The sequence below is a fragment of the Halichoerus grypus genome, chromosome 9 (genome assembly GCF_964656455.1).
Source record: "Halichoerus grypus chromosome 9, mHalGry1.hap1.1, whole genome shotgun sequence".
NCBI classification, from domain to species: domain Eukaryota; kingdom Metazoa; phylum Chordata; class Mammalia; order Carnivora; family Phocidae; genus Halichoerus; species Halichoerus grypus.
Window position 1 is genome coordinate 21,773,934 of NC_135720.1, and position 17,199 is coordinate 21,791,132.

The 17,199-nt window shown below is 40.1% G+C and overlaps 1 protein-coding gene and 1 pseudogene across 9 annotated transcripts in view; one reads left to right on the forward strand and one right to left on the reverse strand.

Moving 5' to 3' along the window:
- PHACTR2 (phosphatase and actin regulator 2) overlaps positions 1–17,199 on the reverse strand; it is a 246,515-nt gene that overhangs the window by 90,316 nt on the left and 139,000 nt on the right. The gene's annotated exons all lie outside the window — the stretch shown is intronic.
- LOC118544749 (NADH dehydrogenase [ubiquinone] 1 alpha subcomplex subunit 5 pseudogene) lies at positions 16,405–16,758 on the forward strand (annotated as a pseudogene).

The window sequence follows — 17,199 nt, forward strand, 5'->3', positions numbered from 1 at the left end:
TGATCACAATAAGCAAAGGGTTCTGTGAACAGCTTTGATGGCTCTACGTGGAAATATCAAGAACTTTGCTACAGAAGTGAAAATAAGAAAGGAAGCAACCAACCTTCTACCTTCCTTCCCTTACTAACCTTATCTCCTACAACTCCCTGAGTCTGGGGTGGGGAGCAGGTCATGGTGTGTGGAGGTTGTACTGTGTAAAAAAGAAGAAAAGGTCGACACATCTCCAGTGGGCAAAACATCAACTGAGCAAATTTTACCTCCTCTACGTTAGGATAACAATCCCTTGGTTTACTGAGCATGGGCATAGCAATGAAACTTTAGGGGAGAAACTGGCAGATCTTATGTACAAGTCATAAAAAAAAGTCAAATGAAATTTCATAATTTTTAAGTAACTGAATAAATTTTGCTTGAGAGACAATTATGAAAAATTTCCCATTGTGGATGAATGTAACAGAAGTATTAATAAAATAACATATTAAATCTGGACCAATATCTTCAGGTTGAAAAGCTGGTGGATAAATAAGAGCCCTGAGAATCTACCTATAATGTGATAACTCTGTTTATAGTCCAGCAGTCCCCTGGCAGTCACACCAAGTCACCGAGGCTGGTATCTGGGAGGAGAATGGTAGCCACATGCAGAATTCCAGACTACCTACCCAAGGCAGAAATGAAACCTATAGGCTTATACAGTGTTAGGCAAGATGCTGAGAGAAGAATTTATGTCATAAAGAATCCCCAGGGCTCCCAGATTTATATCCTTACAATTCAGTTAAGAGGTGACTGCAACCACCAGGCATCTGAACTTGGAAAGCAGTGAAAATGAATTAGAAATGATGAATGGATCCAAGGACACTGAGGAAGAAGTGAGGAGATGGGGGAACTGTCTAGAGAAATCACGGAGAATTCTATGGCTTGAACCTCTCTGAGGTGTGGTGGAATGTCAAGACAGGACTTGGAGAAAGACCTACATGGCTTGTGTTCAGACACCATGAACTTCAGGTATTGGCAGGACATTCAGGGGAAGATGTCCAGCAGACAGTCAGAAATACATTATTAGCACACTAGCAGGAAGTCAATGTTGAAGTTATTTGGGGGAGTCTTCCAAACAAAAGCGGCAGTTGAGGGCCAGAGGTAAACACTTAGAAAATGATTATATTTAGAAGGCAGTAGGCTGTACATAGTAAAGAACCTTGGACTTCTCCTCTACTGAGAATCATCGGGTATAAGATAAAGTTTAGTTTATTTGTTGTAAAGTCACAAGTGTGGGGGATTCTAGGGCATGTTTATGGACTGAGGAGAAAGAGCCTGAAGGGAGAGAGAACTGACTAACCACATGGGGATGGGCTTCTCTCAGGATAGCAGTGAGACTCTGGGTGGAGAAGGAGAGCCTGAACCTCACTTGACGAATGTGAGGAAGTGAGCAGGAAGTCAGGGGACGACGGCACCAGAGATGTGAAGAGGAACGCAGCAGGATGGTATGTACTTCTAGTGAGAATACACGCTACAGGAAGCAAAGTGGGCACGCGTAGCAGTCGGGAGTGGATCACATGTCAATGGTGAAGGCTGGGGGACAGCAGAACCTCCATTACGGAGTTACCAGCCAAGGAGAGGTGGGTTCCAGACAAAACAAGACAAGGAGGAAGGAGAGGTCCACAAAAAGATGAGGCTGGAGAAAAATCTGCTTACTGTGGAATGGAGTCATTCATTCATAATTAATGTACTGAGCAACTATGATAGACAAGGTAATGCTCCGAAGCCATACTAGTGAGCAAAAATGGATTGGACCTCTGCCCTCAGGAAGCTTACCGTCTATGAGAGGGGCTGCCATTCTTCAAATAACCATCATTCCAATATAGAAACCTGGCGCGCCGGGAAAGCATGGGGGATGTAAGTGGCCGGAAGGGGCCCAGACTGCGGTAGTTGAACACCAGTCCTTGTGACAGGGAGGGCCTGGCACATTCTCCAAGCTCTGTGTTACAAATTCAGGGCAAAGCTGTTTGAGGGTTATCGAGATTGAGTCTAGTTTCATAACAGTGCTTAAAAGGTAGAAACACCCCATCCAAATTAGGCAGGAAACCATTTAAAGTCACTGAAAAGCAAAGGATTAACATTCCTTCGTTTGTACACCTAATTCTCTAGAGACGGGCGGGGGGGGGGGGGGAGGGAGAGAATTCTATTAGTTGTTTTTTTAAAAAAGTAATTTTATAGTAATGATGACTTTAGGGTCAAGTTTAATTTTTTTCTCCAACACAGTCACTAAGGAGATCCCACTTACAAAATGTTCTATTTTGGTTTCTTTCTTTTAAAACGACATGTGTGTCAAGCAAGCATTCCAGAGAACGAGTTGTACCAGCAGGACTTGGGTAGAACACCACAAGGAAAGCCTCTCTGAATCCAATTAGGGCACCATCAAGCCAACCAGCTCATTCCAAAATTCTTTTCTGATATAATTTTTATTAAGATTTTCAATACTGGCCTAAAGGAACACTGAATGTGTACTAGAATAATGGGGGAAAAAGCCCGTAACTGAACTTCAGAAGCAGCTAGTTGCAATTCATCAACTTTTCCAGAAGCCATAAAAGTAACTTTTAATTGTTGTTGTTATTAAGCAAGTAGGAAAAAAAAAAAAAAAGACTGCCTCTTAGAGGAGCAAGTATATAAAGAAAAAATAACAGCGCTCCATACTAGATTGGGAGTCCCATGAGGACAGGCACCAAAAGCATTTTATTCCAGGTGGTGCCCCCACCCTGTACCCAGGCCACAGAAGGTCCTTAATAAATATTTACAGAATGAATGACTAAATCATGGACAAATGTTTGGCAATAATGAATGTAAAAGGCCTGGCCTAACTAGGCTATGATTTATTTTAGCAGGTCTTTAGATTTTTAATGTAGAGGAAATTGTTTCCAACGGTGCCTTCCTGCAGAACTCCAAATATTTTGAATGATAACATAACAAACACTAAAGTTTGAAATTGAGAAAATATCAAAGCCAGCAGGAAGGATGATTAACACTCATAAGAATGGTACAGACATTGTTGACAAATTTTTCAGGTGAACAAAGACTTACTTGCGGTTTACTGTGTCCTTTTAAAAAGACAACCCACCAAAGACAAACAACTGAAAAAAAAACAAAAAACAGTTGGAATAATTTACATGTGAATTGATCTTTTAAGAATTTTGTATTTTTACACAGCAATGAGTGGCAAAAATTAATGTTTTCAAGAGTGACCCCTCCACACACCCCACAGGAACATTTCCTTCTTCCTTCTCAAAACAGATTAGGCAACTCAGACTTTTCTGCAGTCTTCATCTTCTTTCTCCTAACTGGGGGACTCAGAAAGGCAATTTAGTTTCATAGTCAAGAAACTGGAAAGGCAAATTATCTGACTAAACTTAAACCAAGTCCAAACTACCTTTGTTTTTCCATTGTTTTCAGGCATTATGTGCAAGAATTTAAATCTCTCAGAAAACAGGGAACCACACAGAAAACTATGAAACCATATTTTTAACTTGAGATAAATTCTGTCATAATACAACATTGTGGATATTTAGCTCTGTATTGATACTTTAGATTTTTGATTCACTAAATACATCAGAACTGGTACAAGGCCCTCTGCATGGTAGCCCAGTGTTGCGGTGGCAAATATCTGACTAGACCATGTAACATGCCCAATGACTAACCATTCCTTAAGCCCGGCAACCAGCAGCAAGTTTTTGTTCCACTCCGAACAGAAAATACCACTCTCTTATCTCACCTTTCAACTGAGAATTAAACATCTCCTGTTATACCAGTATCTTATGGGAGCAAACACAAACGGAGAAATGATCAACTCTTCCTGTGCTCTATACTAAAGCTTCCAGAAAAGTTAAGAAAATGTTTTGTTTTATCCTTTATCTTATTTGGCACCCTGGTGACACCTAGTATATGCTGAGAGAGAGAGAGAGGAAGGAGGGAGGGAAGGAAGGAAGGAAGGAAAAGAGAGGGAGACAAAGAGAGGGAGAACAGGAGAGAGGAAGAAAGGGAGAAAGAGAGAGTCATTTTAAGTAAAAATACAGACCTATAAGTTCCAATGAGAGAAAACATGGGCCTTGAGCCAGAAAGACTTGAATTTAATAATCTGTTCTTCCACTTCTTAGCTGGTAATCTTAGGCAAGTCATTCAAGCTTTCAGAACCTCTTCCTAATCCATAGAATGGGATAATACAATTTAGCATTTGGGTTGTTGCAAGCATTAACAGAAATAACATATGTAAAGGGTCAGACTGCATCACCAATATTCAAGAAAGGTCAATGCCTTCCACTACTTCCTCTCCTACTCTTACACAAACAAGTGGACAGGGGGCTGTTAAAAGGTTTTGAGGGGAATAAATTCTAGAAAGTGGGTTATTTATGATTTGGAGCAACTGGGACAGTGAAATTTCTTTGAAAGCTATTTCCCTGGTCTTCTAGAGGGCTCCAGAAAAACAAAAACACCCTGTTCAAAACAGACTCCTTCACAGAGCCACCTGTGTTCTCCACTGGTCTCAGGCCAATTGCTGAGAGCAGCAGAGACCAACCAGCACTCAAGGGAAATCACCATCATCCTACAGCAGAAATGCCCTCAAGAAAGTCACAAGGCAAGAAGGCTGACATCACCCACAAGAATGGGAGAGAACAGCCAGAACTGGATTTGGCTCTATTTCCCACCAGCTGGGAAGGTGCACAGTTTATTTTTACACTTGTACCTGCAAAAAATAAAAAAGTAAAGTAAAAAACCCCACAAACCTATTTTACTCAAAAGACATGTTGCATATTTGGTGAATTCTTACTGAGCCATGCTGAAAATTCAGTTATCAAACTGCCTACATCTCGTTGAGCTACAAGTTGTTGCTTTTAAAAGCCTGTGTTAGACAAGATGTGTCGCTAGAGCGGCCAAACACAGGAAGTTGCATTTTACTCCTGTTTCCAAATATGCCTAGTGTCAAAATCTGAGGAGAAAACGAAGTTCCGTTTCATGATTCTATTAACTTCCGATTCTTTACAGTTAAGGCCACCTTTAAATTCAACATAGAGGGCGCCTGGGTGGCTGAGTAGGTTAAGCGTCTGCCTTCAGCTCAGGTCATGATCCCAGGGTCCTGGGATGGAGTCCCACATCGGGCTTCCTGCTCAGCGGGGAGTCAGCTTCTCCCTCTGCCCCTCCCCTGGCTTGTGCTCTCTCTCGCTCACTGGGTCTCTCAAATAAATAAATAAAATCTTAAAAAAAAAAAATAAATTCAACATAGATACCTGAGTCCTAAAGGACTCACACTTACTGAGAATCATCATCTACTGGACTGGCTAAGAAGTCATTATCAAGGGGACCTGTGTTCATTCTGTACCACTCCCTTTTTGAGATCTGACAGGACCTTGTGCTTTCTTTTTGCTCCCAGGATTAGATACCGGACAATAAAAATAACATTAGACCGGCAATGCAAAACCTTAAGTACTTATTAATTAAATCCTTATCAGTTATTTCCATTGTATATAGTAAGACTTCATCTTTAGGTCTTAGGACATTGAATTCTGAATCTGAAATATCAGGGTTGAATCCAAGAGAAATGTTCTCACTTGGAAAAACACCAATGTTGTGACTTTTAACCATCCTTAGATTAAGTGTTTGGCCGATTCTAATCTACTCAATGCCTTAAAAGACTAAAGTGACAGGGTCACAACTAATGGGTGTGGAGCTTGGCTGAGGAATTCCTGTACACCCCCCCAACTCCCACTCCATCACCCTTTGGATTCAGATCAGGGGCCAAAACAACCGGGTCTTACATGGAGCTTTTTAGGAATGCCTTGTATCTCAGCCATCTCAAGATCTAACTTACTTCTAGGAAACTCCTGGTCCAAAAGATGCCAAAAAATTAAATCATCTCTTAGGTGTCTGGAGAGTTTTCAACCCTTTTGAGGGAGGATCTAGGATTGCTAGATTCTGATGCACCCGTCTTACTTGTGTACTTACATGGCTTGAGGGACCTGTTCCATTTATATTAAAGAATTTTGAACCTCATGGAGGTGGGTATGTTTTTGAAGCACTATTTTCATGCCTTGTGACAAGATGAACAAGTCCACCCAATCTGTCCACTCCAGTCAAGAGCTTAACAAGAGAAAGGAGGCCATTACCAAAGCCTGCTAAGTGTTTTGCAATGTGTATGGGACATAATACAAATGTGTTTAGTCACACGTGAATCATCTTTGAATTACCAACCTGACTCAATGGGGCTGCTGCATTTTCTGGAGAGAACATTCCTGTTCTGGCTTTACTCTGACAGGTGTTTTAACGTTATCTTTCTTTAGCATCCCTATTCATTCTATTTCTTATTTTAGCAGCTTTTTGTGAAGAAACATGTCACTCTGCTGGATATCAAACACATCTAAGATAATAAAAGCATACAGAGTAAGAAAAAAATCAAACACAGAAAAGACGAATATATATGTAGTGACATTTGGGAATAAAGCATTTCTCTAAATAGTGTGCCTCACATTCAGGGACCTCAAAGATTATAAAACTAGTCAGGTGGTACATACATAGTTGCTGACCACACTGGGATTCGCATCTTCATAAGCACTGTTTTTCTTAGCATTACACAATCAATTTGGCGCTCCACTCACGAGGTAATTATTTCTAACATAAATATGGCAGAAACAGTGTTCACACAGACTATTTTTAATTCTACCACATATAATCTTTACATTCCATGCTTCATCTCTTACGTGGCACTGCCTAGGGACATATGTTGGTTCCCATTGCTGAAAAACACCTTCAATGCATCCTCTTCCTCAGGTCATATCTACTGAGTATGGGGCACTGTTGAAGGTGAGCAGGGAAGAAGCTATAATCTATTAGGAAGTGGAACTGAAGAAACCAGAAAAAAGACAATGGATCCAAGGTGTTTATGGGCCATTGTGAGTGGATCTCAGTTTGTAAACTGAGGACATTGTTTTAAGGACATTGTTATGTCTGAATTTTGCCCCCCAAAATTCATCTGTTGAAGTCTTCACCCCAAGTACCTCAGAATGTGACTGTATTTGGATATAAGGCCTTTATAAAGGTATGTAAGGTAAGATGAGGTCATAATGAGTGGGCCCTAATCCAATTATTGGCGCCCTGGTAAGACAATAGAGATTGGATAGACCTGTGCATTCATAGACCATATGAGGATACAGGGAGAAAGTGGCCCAGAGAGAGCCTCAGAAGAAACCCAACCTTGATCTTGGACTTCTAAGTTCTAAGTCCTAAGTTCTCAGACTCCAGAACTGTGAGGAAATGAAATTCTATTGTTTAAGCCAACCCAGTCTGTAGGAGTTTGTTATGGCAGCTCTAGCAAACTAATACAGACTTTATTATTGTCTGTAAAGCTGTTTATTCATACACTGAAGACAGAATGAAAATGTCACACAGCTTCCAACCTCATCTCTACCCCACCCCACCTAACAGAGGGGAAAAGAAAGTTCTTTAAAGGCTTCTACTATGATCATTTTTTAATGGCTTTATAAATTAAAACACCATCATTTGAAAAATGGGGTATCGGTGTGTTCTGACATTCCATGGTCTGATGACTAAAGGGGATTCAGTCTTTTTAAAAGTGTACAGTTCTAGATCCTTTTTAAAATCTCCAGTTTGATTTTATTCTTTTCGTGTTTTCTTTAAAAAATTGGCAGCCAAGTACTTTCCAAGCGACAGAACACTAGTTGCGCACATATGTATATAATTCCGTTTTAGTAGACTTTAGGAAAATGAAACACTGCTCTGTTAGACACACAGGAACATTCAACATGAGCTCAGTTAACTCGTTCTGGCTTATTCCAAGTTTCCATCCTCAGCCAGCTCCTCCACAGACAGCCTGGCAGGTCAGCGCGAGTTAACTTTACAGATGCAGAAGAAATTTTGAAAAACACAGAATCCCTTTAAATAGATGAAATCGGCAATTGCAATCCTGAATCATCCTGTCAGGTTGCCCTGCTCAGCCCTGTGGGCTACCCAGCTGTGGTCAGAAGCATTTTTATTCTGGAAGGAAGGTCCAAGGCAATGCTCAGCAGGCCCTCCTCAGAGCACCTTAGACAAACAACAGTGGCCTTTCCTCGGGGAGGCTAGAAACCCTTTAGTAAAAGCTTTTAAGAGACCCCAGTTAAGACTGGAATTTACTTCACACTGGGCAATGTACTGCAAAATAGGCACATCACTGAAAGGAAAGACCCCTGAAGTACAAACAGAGGCAAAAATAAAAAGCCAAACATTTCTGAAAGGAACATATGAAAAGAATTTTTAAATAAATGATTGCTTCCTTTTGGAAGTTTTCAGAATTTGCTGCCCACATTTCTAAAAGAGAAAAGGGCTCAGCCTCCTTTTTAGAAAATAGATCTTACTAAAATCTTTCTTACAGTCCCTCCCACGCATTATTAAACACCTGTTTTCATCCAACCCCCTGCTCTGTCACTTTGGTTCCGCCTTAAGTAATTAGCATGCAGCCACCGCAGATGGAAGTTCAAGGAGGTCTTCCTAAAAAGGCAACAGAGTCAAAATTCTGTGTCCTTTCCTTAAACAGTAATTGTCATTCTGCAGATTAACTTCTTTCCTTTCTAATGTAACTACATTTACCTCAAGCCTGACTATTGTGGGAAATGAATTATCTTGCAGTTTATAATATTAGCAAAATGTACGTAAGAGCAAAAAAATTTCTGGCAACAAGATTTTGCCAAAATTGTACTAGACAATGGGAATACTTGCTCGGAACAGGACATATTAATGACCAAATTTATCAAGACACTGGGTACGGAACATCAGTGTTTTTGAACTGGACGTTTTGTAACTTCTACCTCATGTCAAGAGAAGACACATTGTTAATGAAGAGAAATTTTCATCTGAAGCCACTTTAAACACTGCTAATCTCCAAAGGATATTTCTCATGTTAAGAACCTTCTGGAATGCTTGCTGAAAATTCGGATTCTGAGACCCCTATCCAAGAGATGGATTTTGCTGTTGCCCAGAACTGAGTATTCTCCCCAGGCATACTAGGTGATTCTCACAATCAGGAAAGTCTGTAAAGTACCATTATTATCACAGTAAACATATTTTTAAATTAGTTCATTCAGCTATAAAACATTAAACATCCATAAAATATTTTTTTAGACTATAACAACGAGAGTAGATCAAAGTTGAGTTCTCATGTGACAATCATTCTAGAAAGTCTTTTTTTTTTTTAAGATTTTATTTATTTTTTGATAGAGAGACAGCGAGAGAGGGAACACAAGCAGGGGGAGGGGGAGAGGGAGAAGCAGGCTTCCCGCTGAGCAGGGAGCCCGACGCGGGGCTCGATCCCAGGACCCTGGGATCATGACCTGAGCCTAAGGCAGATGCTTAACTACTGAGCCACCCGGGCACCCTCGAGAAAGTCTTTTGAAATTAATTAAAAGCTATGTGCTAAAGAGAAAAAATTAATCTTCTACATAAAGAGAAAATATTAATTGTGGTTAATTATAAGTGACAGTAGTATTTTGACATGTTACAGCAACTTTGCTTTGCTACCTTATGACGCAGCCAAGCCATCGACCAAGTAGAAAACCAGAATAAAGATGTCTTCTAGTAGTAGGTCTCAAAAAAACCACGTCCCATGAGCTTTTCTCAAGAAGCTACCTGTGTGCTCTGTCCAAATTAGGAAATGGACCCAGAGAAGATAAGACTCTGATCTAGCAATCCGGAGATCCATCACAAGAGGGAAGTGGGAGGACTCCCCAGGATGAAATGAAGAGAGATGCAGGGTAACAGCCAGGCAGCAAGCTTAGAGGAAATCCAGTCCAACTTGGATTCACTTCTTACAGTCGAACTTGACAGAATAACAAAAGTGTTTGAGCATACTGAGAAGAGATTTACATAATTGGGGAAAGATATGGGGATGAGTATGCAGGCCCCTTCTCAAGCAAACAAAAACACCAGTAAGGAAAGCAAAAGCCATGCAGGAAAGAAAAAGTAATCCTGGTTTACCACAAGGCTTAGCTATCACCAATTTTTACATAGTTATACAGAATACTGTTCTAATCAAAAGTACAATATAAGAATGCTGGGAAGATGAGAACATGGAAGGATGGGAAATGCGTGATGGGGCGGGGAGACAGGGGTCAGAGAAGGTGTGAAAAACAAAGCTATGTCTTCAGTTTCCATACTGTGAGGTCAGTAATAATGTGTCAAGCTGTACAATCGATAATTAGCAATGTAAGCATGCTAGAGACTGGAGGTAAATACTAAAGAATCGGTTTAAACAACCATACACTTCTTGGATGCTAACTTTCCATTCAGTTCCTATCACTCTATTAATATCCAATCTGACCAGACAGAGCCATTGATTTATTCAACAAACAGCTGTGTCGGGCATAGATGTCAGAATAAGAAGGCAGACTGGGAAACAAGATAAGGTCCCTTAGCTCCTGGAGCTTAGGTTCTAGTGAAGGGAGACAATGACAAACAGGATAATCTGAGAGATCGGTGCAATGAGAGATCCGTGCAATGAAAGAGCAGAGAACTGTAGCTTGAGGGGTGGGTGGACAGGCTCCTCTGAAGAGGGCTGGCCAAGGCAGGTCTCTATGAAGCAGGTCATGCTGGATCGAAGACAAGGAGTCAACTTTGTAAAGAGCTACTGGAAGAGTGTCCCTTACGTCCTGGATAGAGTGAGCAGCAACTGCCAAGGTCACAGGTAGGAATGAGCCAGGTTTGTCTGATGACTGAAACAGGGAGTAAAGCTGTAGCGGGGGGGGGGGGGGGGGGGGGGGGCGGGGGCAGGGACCAAGGATCATAGAGGAACGTGTGTGGCCTGGAGGGCCAGACTACAAAATCTAGATTTCATTCTAAGTGCAATGGGAAGACACAGGAAGGTTGTGAGTAAAAAGTGACGTGATTTATGTTTTAAAACATCACTTTAGCTGTTGTGTGAGACAGGAATTGCAGGAGATTGAGAACAGAAGTAGATCAGCTTGAGCCCACTACAGCTTTCCGTGCAATGAGCGGTCAAGGTTTGGAAGGTGGCAGTAAAGACAGAAGTGAGGGGCCTGGAGATATATTTTGAAAGGAAAATGTACAGGACACGTTGATGGTCTGGTGTGAAAGGGAAGGGAAAACTCAAGGAGGAATCCTCAACTTCTGGCTAGAATGAGTGAGTGGTGGGAGGTATCATTTGGTGACATGTGGAAAGTTCAGGGAAGAAGGGGTTTGGAGGGTAAACTCAAGCCTTCTGTTGACACCTTTTACCTGTGAGATGCCCATGGGAGACCCAAGCAGACCTGCCCAATACACAGTTGCAGATCTGAGCCTGGAAGCGCAAGGCAAGAGCCGAGCTGCAGATACAGACATGAGCATCACCCCACTCCCATTTCTCCAGCCACCCTCCTAGGTCGGGCGTTCACTTCAACTTGCTGGATTATCACAGCCGACCTCTTGGTCCTGCCTTCGGTCTCCCCCAGGAAATCAATACTGCAGGGGGCAGGCAGATCCATCCCCTGGGGGCAAAGCTCTAATGATTTCTCATTTGATAAAAAACCTTCAGTGGTTCCCACCACCTGTGTGGGCCAGAATCCTTGTCCCCTCTTCTGTACTTTTTGGCTTCCCTGATTTGCCCTCATAGTTCTCCAGGGGTCCCTTTCCTTCCACCTTCCTTTCTGCCCATCTCCACCAAGTGGATGAGACCTCTAGGCACAGACCCTTCGTGGGCAGGGTCTGTGTATGATTCCCCTTTGAATCTTCCCCCACAGCCCAGCACAGAACCTTCCATGTAATTACTTCAGTTGGATGAAAGTGTCACTCTTTTCCCTTTTAATATTGCTTCACAAAGCAAGCCTGATTTGCAGGAATATATCCACCCAGCACATACCAGCACAGCTTTCCAGGTTATTCTTAAACAAAACACCAGTTCAGTCCCTCCTTTGTCAACCCAAATTCCCTTAATGGTAATGGCTGGAATGTCATCCTTGCCAGAAGGTATATATGAATAAAAACATCCACCCCTTGAAACCAAAATAAATAGGAGTAGTAAGCAAATATAAACAATAACAGACCAAACTTTTAAAAGTAATGTTATTTGCCCATTCCCTTCTGGGGAACAGAACTATTGGTTTTGGTTTGGGTTTCCCTGCTTCAGATAGCGGTGGAATAGAGGGTAGACCAGAAGTGTTTATTTTCTTAAGACTATTTCTACGTCAAGAACACTTTTACATAAGTTGAGTCTTCACTAAATATGTATCTCTACTCCCAAGAACAGAGACTCCCAAGAATAGACAGTTAGCCTCTTACACTGAAGTCCCTCAAGAGAAGAAAATGTGTTGGAACTTTTCCTTTACTCAAGTGAAAGAGGCTTAATTAGAGGATCAACAACCCAGAGTCCTTATCTCCTTCCCTACTGCATTAAGTAGGCAAAAGGTGAAGTCTGACTCCCCCACTGATTGTTATCCTCTTGGACTTCTGAAGAAAAAATACATTGCAGCCAAAAATATCTGGGATATGACTCGTCAACCAGACCTGATGAGCTATGGACCAAAGAGAAGTAAATGAAGTTCAAATGTTTGCTCATTTTCTTTATCTCCAGGTGAGCAATGCATCTGTGTTATGATCAAATAGGCTAAGAAGAAAATTCAGCCCAAAAAGAAGATGGCTATGGTAGGACGGATTATTTTTGTTTTCATCATGGAATTCACAAGAAAAAAAAAAAGTGGCTGAAAAGCAGCCAATGAACTTAAAACCGAGTCCGAGGACAGCTAGAGAAAAGCTGATATACTTAGAGGTCAGCTTGTGGCTTTAATTACAGTGGAGGTCCAAGTGGACACGGGATGTGGAAGTCCTGGCTAGGACTGTGTGCGAGGCAGAGGAAAGCCGGGACAGTCACACAACCTCCTCAGCAATGAAATTCCTCTCTTTCTCCCCACCCCCGTCTAGATTTCTCTTCATGCACATATTTTAAAAATAGAATCTTTATTTTAAACCTGCCTTTTAATATTTTTGTTATTTATTATAAAAATCACTGTTCAAAATTATGTTTTACACCATTTTCTTAAAAGATTTATTTATTTGAGAGAGAGTGCGCACGCAAGCAGGGGGAGAGGCAGAGGGAGAGAGAGAATCCTCAAGCCGACTCCCTGCTGAGCACAGAGCCCACGTGGGGCTCGATCTCAGGACCCTGAGATCATGACCTCAGCTGAAATCAAGAGTCGGCCACTTAAGGGGCGCCTGAGTGGCCCAGTTGGTTGAATATCACACTCTTGGTTTCAGCTGGGGTCGTGATCTCAGGGTCCTGGGATGGAGCCCTGTGACGGGCTCCTGCTCAACAAGGAGTCTGCTTGAGACTCTCTGTCCCTCTGCCCCCTCATCACGCCCCGCTCATGCATGTGCGCTCACATGCACACGAGCTCTCTCTCTCTCAAATAAATAAATCTTTAAAAAAAGACAAGAGTTGGCCGCTTAACCAACTGAGCCACCCAGGCGCCCCATATTTTACACCATTTTTAAATGGTTTATTCCATTATATGACTGTATTCCCATTAACTGAAAAAATTTTTTGGTGTTTGACTGCTACTTCCAATTTTTGGCTTTTAATAAACATTGTCCCAGTGAATGAGTAATTATTTCCTTTTCAATATGCTTCTGAAAGTGCAACTGCTGGGTCTGAGTGTGTGCACATTTTAAGGTTTTTGATATATATCACCAAAGCTGCTCTTCTGATAGGTTGTGCCAATTTAAACTACCACAAGACAATCGTCTGAGAATCATTATTTTAAATCCTTGCTCATTTCATAGGTGATCAATGACATCTTTTTTTTTTCCATTAAACTGCTGAAACTATTTCATATACCAATTGGTAAATTATGTCTCTTCTTTGATTAAGTAATGTGAGCAAGTTAACTCTTGTGCTTTAGTTTTCCCCATCTGTACAATGGGGATATTAATAGTAGTTACCCTTTAGGGATGTTGTGAGGGTTAAAAAGTTAATTCAAGCAAGGCACTTAGAACAGTTCCTTACCTACAGTGAGTTCACAGTTATAGCCATCAGATATTTTGAAAAATGCCTGTTCATGTTCTTTTCTTGTTTTCTATTTGAGCCTTTACTTTTTTCTTATTGATATTTTTCTTACTGCTTTTTAAGGGTCTTAGTACATTAAGATACTTATCATTGTTTTCCATATACAGTGCAAATATTTTGTCAACTTCATGATTTCATTTTTCAATTTGCTGATGATGGGTTTCTTGCTATACATAAGTTTAAAAACTTAATATCATTAAATCATTCACTTTAAACAGAACAAGTTACAGAGATCCAATATTCAAATATGAGAAAAACAGCGAAGGAAAACATGATTCTTAACTCTAGTTTATAAGAAAGAAAAGAACTGATCAATTGACTACATGAAAACGGTTTTTATGAAAAACAAATTTAAGAAGAAAAACATAGAAAAATGTTTACAATACATGATAAGCACAAGGCTGATCTCCTTAACACAAAAATCTGTAAGATTTGCTATAAGCAATTCAGAGAAAAAGAAATACAAATGCTCCACTTCACTCATAATCAAAGTGAGATATCCCTTTTTGCATACAGATTGACATGGATTTTTTCAAATTAATTATGCATAACATTGTGGTCATGTATAGTTGTGCAGAGTGTTCACTGCACAAGGGCATCTCTAGGCAAGGGAATGAGTTGGGACTGAATTCCTGCTAATATTCCACTTGCTAAATCTTGTGCCTGCAGGGCTGCCTCACTCAGAAGACAGAGTGACTTCAGTTTCTCACAAAGCACTATATGGTCTAAGAGAGATCCTGATATGCCTGCAGTGTTGGTGGGAGTTCAGAAAAAGGAATTTGCATATACTGAGCAGATATATTGATATACAGGCTCTCTGAGAGTAATTTGGCAAAGTCTATCAAAATAAAATATACAAATCTTTTGACTTGACGAGTCCACTGCTGGGATTTTACTGGTCCATGTAGTTCAAGATGTTTAGATAAAGATGCTCATTTCAGCATTTTTCATAATAGCCCCCACACAAAAGAACCCCAAAACAATATAAAAATATAAACATAAAATATAAAAAATAATAGAGGTCTTTTAAAAAATTACGATGTATTTATATATTATAAAATTGCTTGTTAATAGGATTAAAAATATCAATATAGAAATATTTTGAAGTTATATTACATGAAAAACTCAAACTCTAGAGCAGTAACTATATAACATATCTTGCTGTGTTTTGATAAAGATACATATACTTGAATGAAAATTTTCTGAAATGAAAACAAAACAAAAAAAAGTTGTTCATTCTAGGTTATAATTGGGAAGAGACTGGGGGTCTGGAAGGGAGAAAAACTCACTTTTAGCCTGAATTGTCTTACAAAGTTTTACTTCTAATCATGTGCATGTTATTTTCATTAAGGAAAATAAACTCTATCCATTTTTGCCTTCATGATTTCTTCCTATACCAGGTTTACACAGAAATGGGTAAGTATTCTGGGCAGGACCTGGGCACTGACCAAAATATGAAAATCTAAAAACACGGACAGATAGAGGTTCTATCATGGCCTAGGTGTGATGTTGAATACTTTACTCACTTGTTCCTTGTCTCCTAAAAATTAAAGAGTGGCTTTCTCTGCCCTTTTAACTCCAGGGCAGAGGCCAAGTAGCCAAGAGTTGGTCTGTGTGACACAGTGGGGGTGGGGTGGTGCTGAAGAAGACAGAAGAAATGGTTACTGGATTTAGATACCACCCTTCAGACAACAGAGCCAGAATAACACAGAATTCTTGAAGTAAAAAACAAATAAACATAACCTTCATTCATATTATCATTGGCTTAAAGTGATCAGGCTGTTCCTTGAGAATATTTGTTGATTCATTCATATATTCAACAAACATTTATTGTGTCCAATCTACCATGCCTTGTACTTGGTCAAGGGAATACTGAAGTCTCAATGCTTCTAGGGCATGAGGCCAGAGGGTACTGAAACCACCCTCCTTGGAGACATTTTAGCCTGTGCTTAGAAATAATGGATCTAATCCTCAATAAAATACTAGCAACCAAATCTAGCAACACTTAAAAAGGATTATACACCATACCTGTGTAAGCTTTATTCCAGGAATGGAAACTTGGTTTAACATCTGAAAATCAATTAATATGCTATACCGTATTAATAGAACGAAGGACAATAAACCACATGAATATCTCAACAGAGCAAAAAAAAAGCCTTTGACTCTTGCATGACAAAGATGCTCACAAACTAGGAACAGAAGGGAACTTTTTGATAAAAGGGCATCTATGAAAAACCCACAGCTAACATGACACTAAATGGTAAAAACTGATTGCTTTCCCCTTTAGATCAGGAAGAAGACAAGAACGTTCACTCTTGGGCTCTGTCATGACGGCTTTGCTGAAGAAGACCACCAGGCTCGTGGGACTGGCTGTATGTGAGTCACACAAGAGGCTAAGAATATTGTACACGAAGATTCTTGATGTTCTTGAGCAAATTCCTAGAAATGCAGCATACAGAAAGTATACAGAACAGATTACAAATGAGAAGCTGAGTACAGTTAAAGCAGAACCAGATGTTAAGAAATTAGAAGACCAACTTCAGGGTGGCCAACTAGAAGAGGTGATTCTTCAGGCTGAAAATGAACTAAGTCTGGCAAGAAAAATGATACAGTGGAAATTATGGGTGCCTTTAGTGGAAGAACCTCCTGCTAATCAATGGAAATGACCAATACAATCATGATTAAATGACTAGTGTGTTGATGGGAAACTGATGTAATTAAATGTTCTGTTACATTAAAAAAAAAAATTCACTCTTGCGACTTCTATTCAACATGATAATGTATAATGAGTAAGGGCAATTAGACAAGGAAAAGAGATAAAAGACACTCAGATTGGAAAATAAGAAGTAAAATTATCTCTATTTGCACCTGACTTCGTATATAGATCTTGTAAATAGAAATCCTAAAGAATGCACTAAGAAACTACTGGGACTAAAAAATGAGTTCCACAAGTTTGCAGGGTATAAGATCAATATATAAAAATTTATTTTTGTATATCTATATGCTAGGTAGCAACATTCTGAAAATGAAATAAGAATATAATTGCATTTATAATAGCATCAAAAATAATAAAATACATAGGGATAAATTTAACAAAGAAAGAGCAATACTTATACATTGAA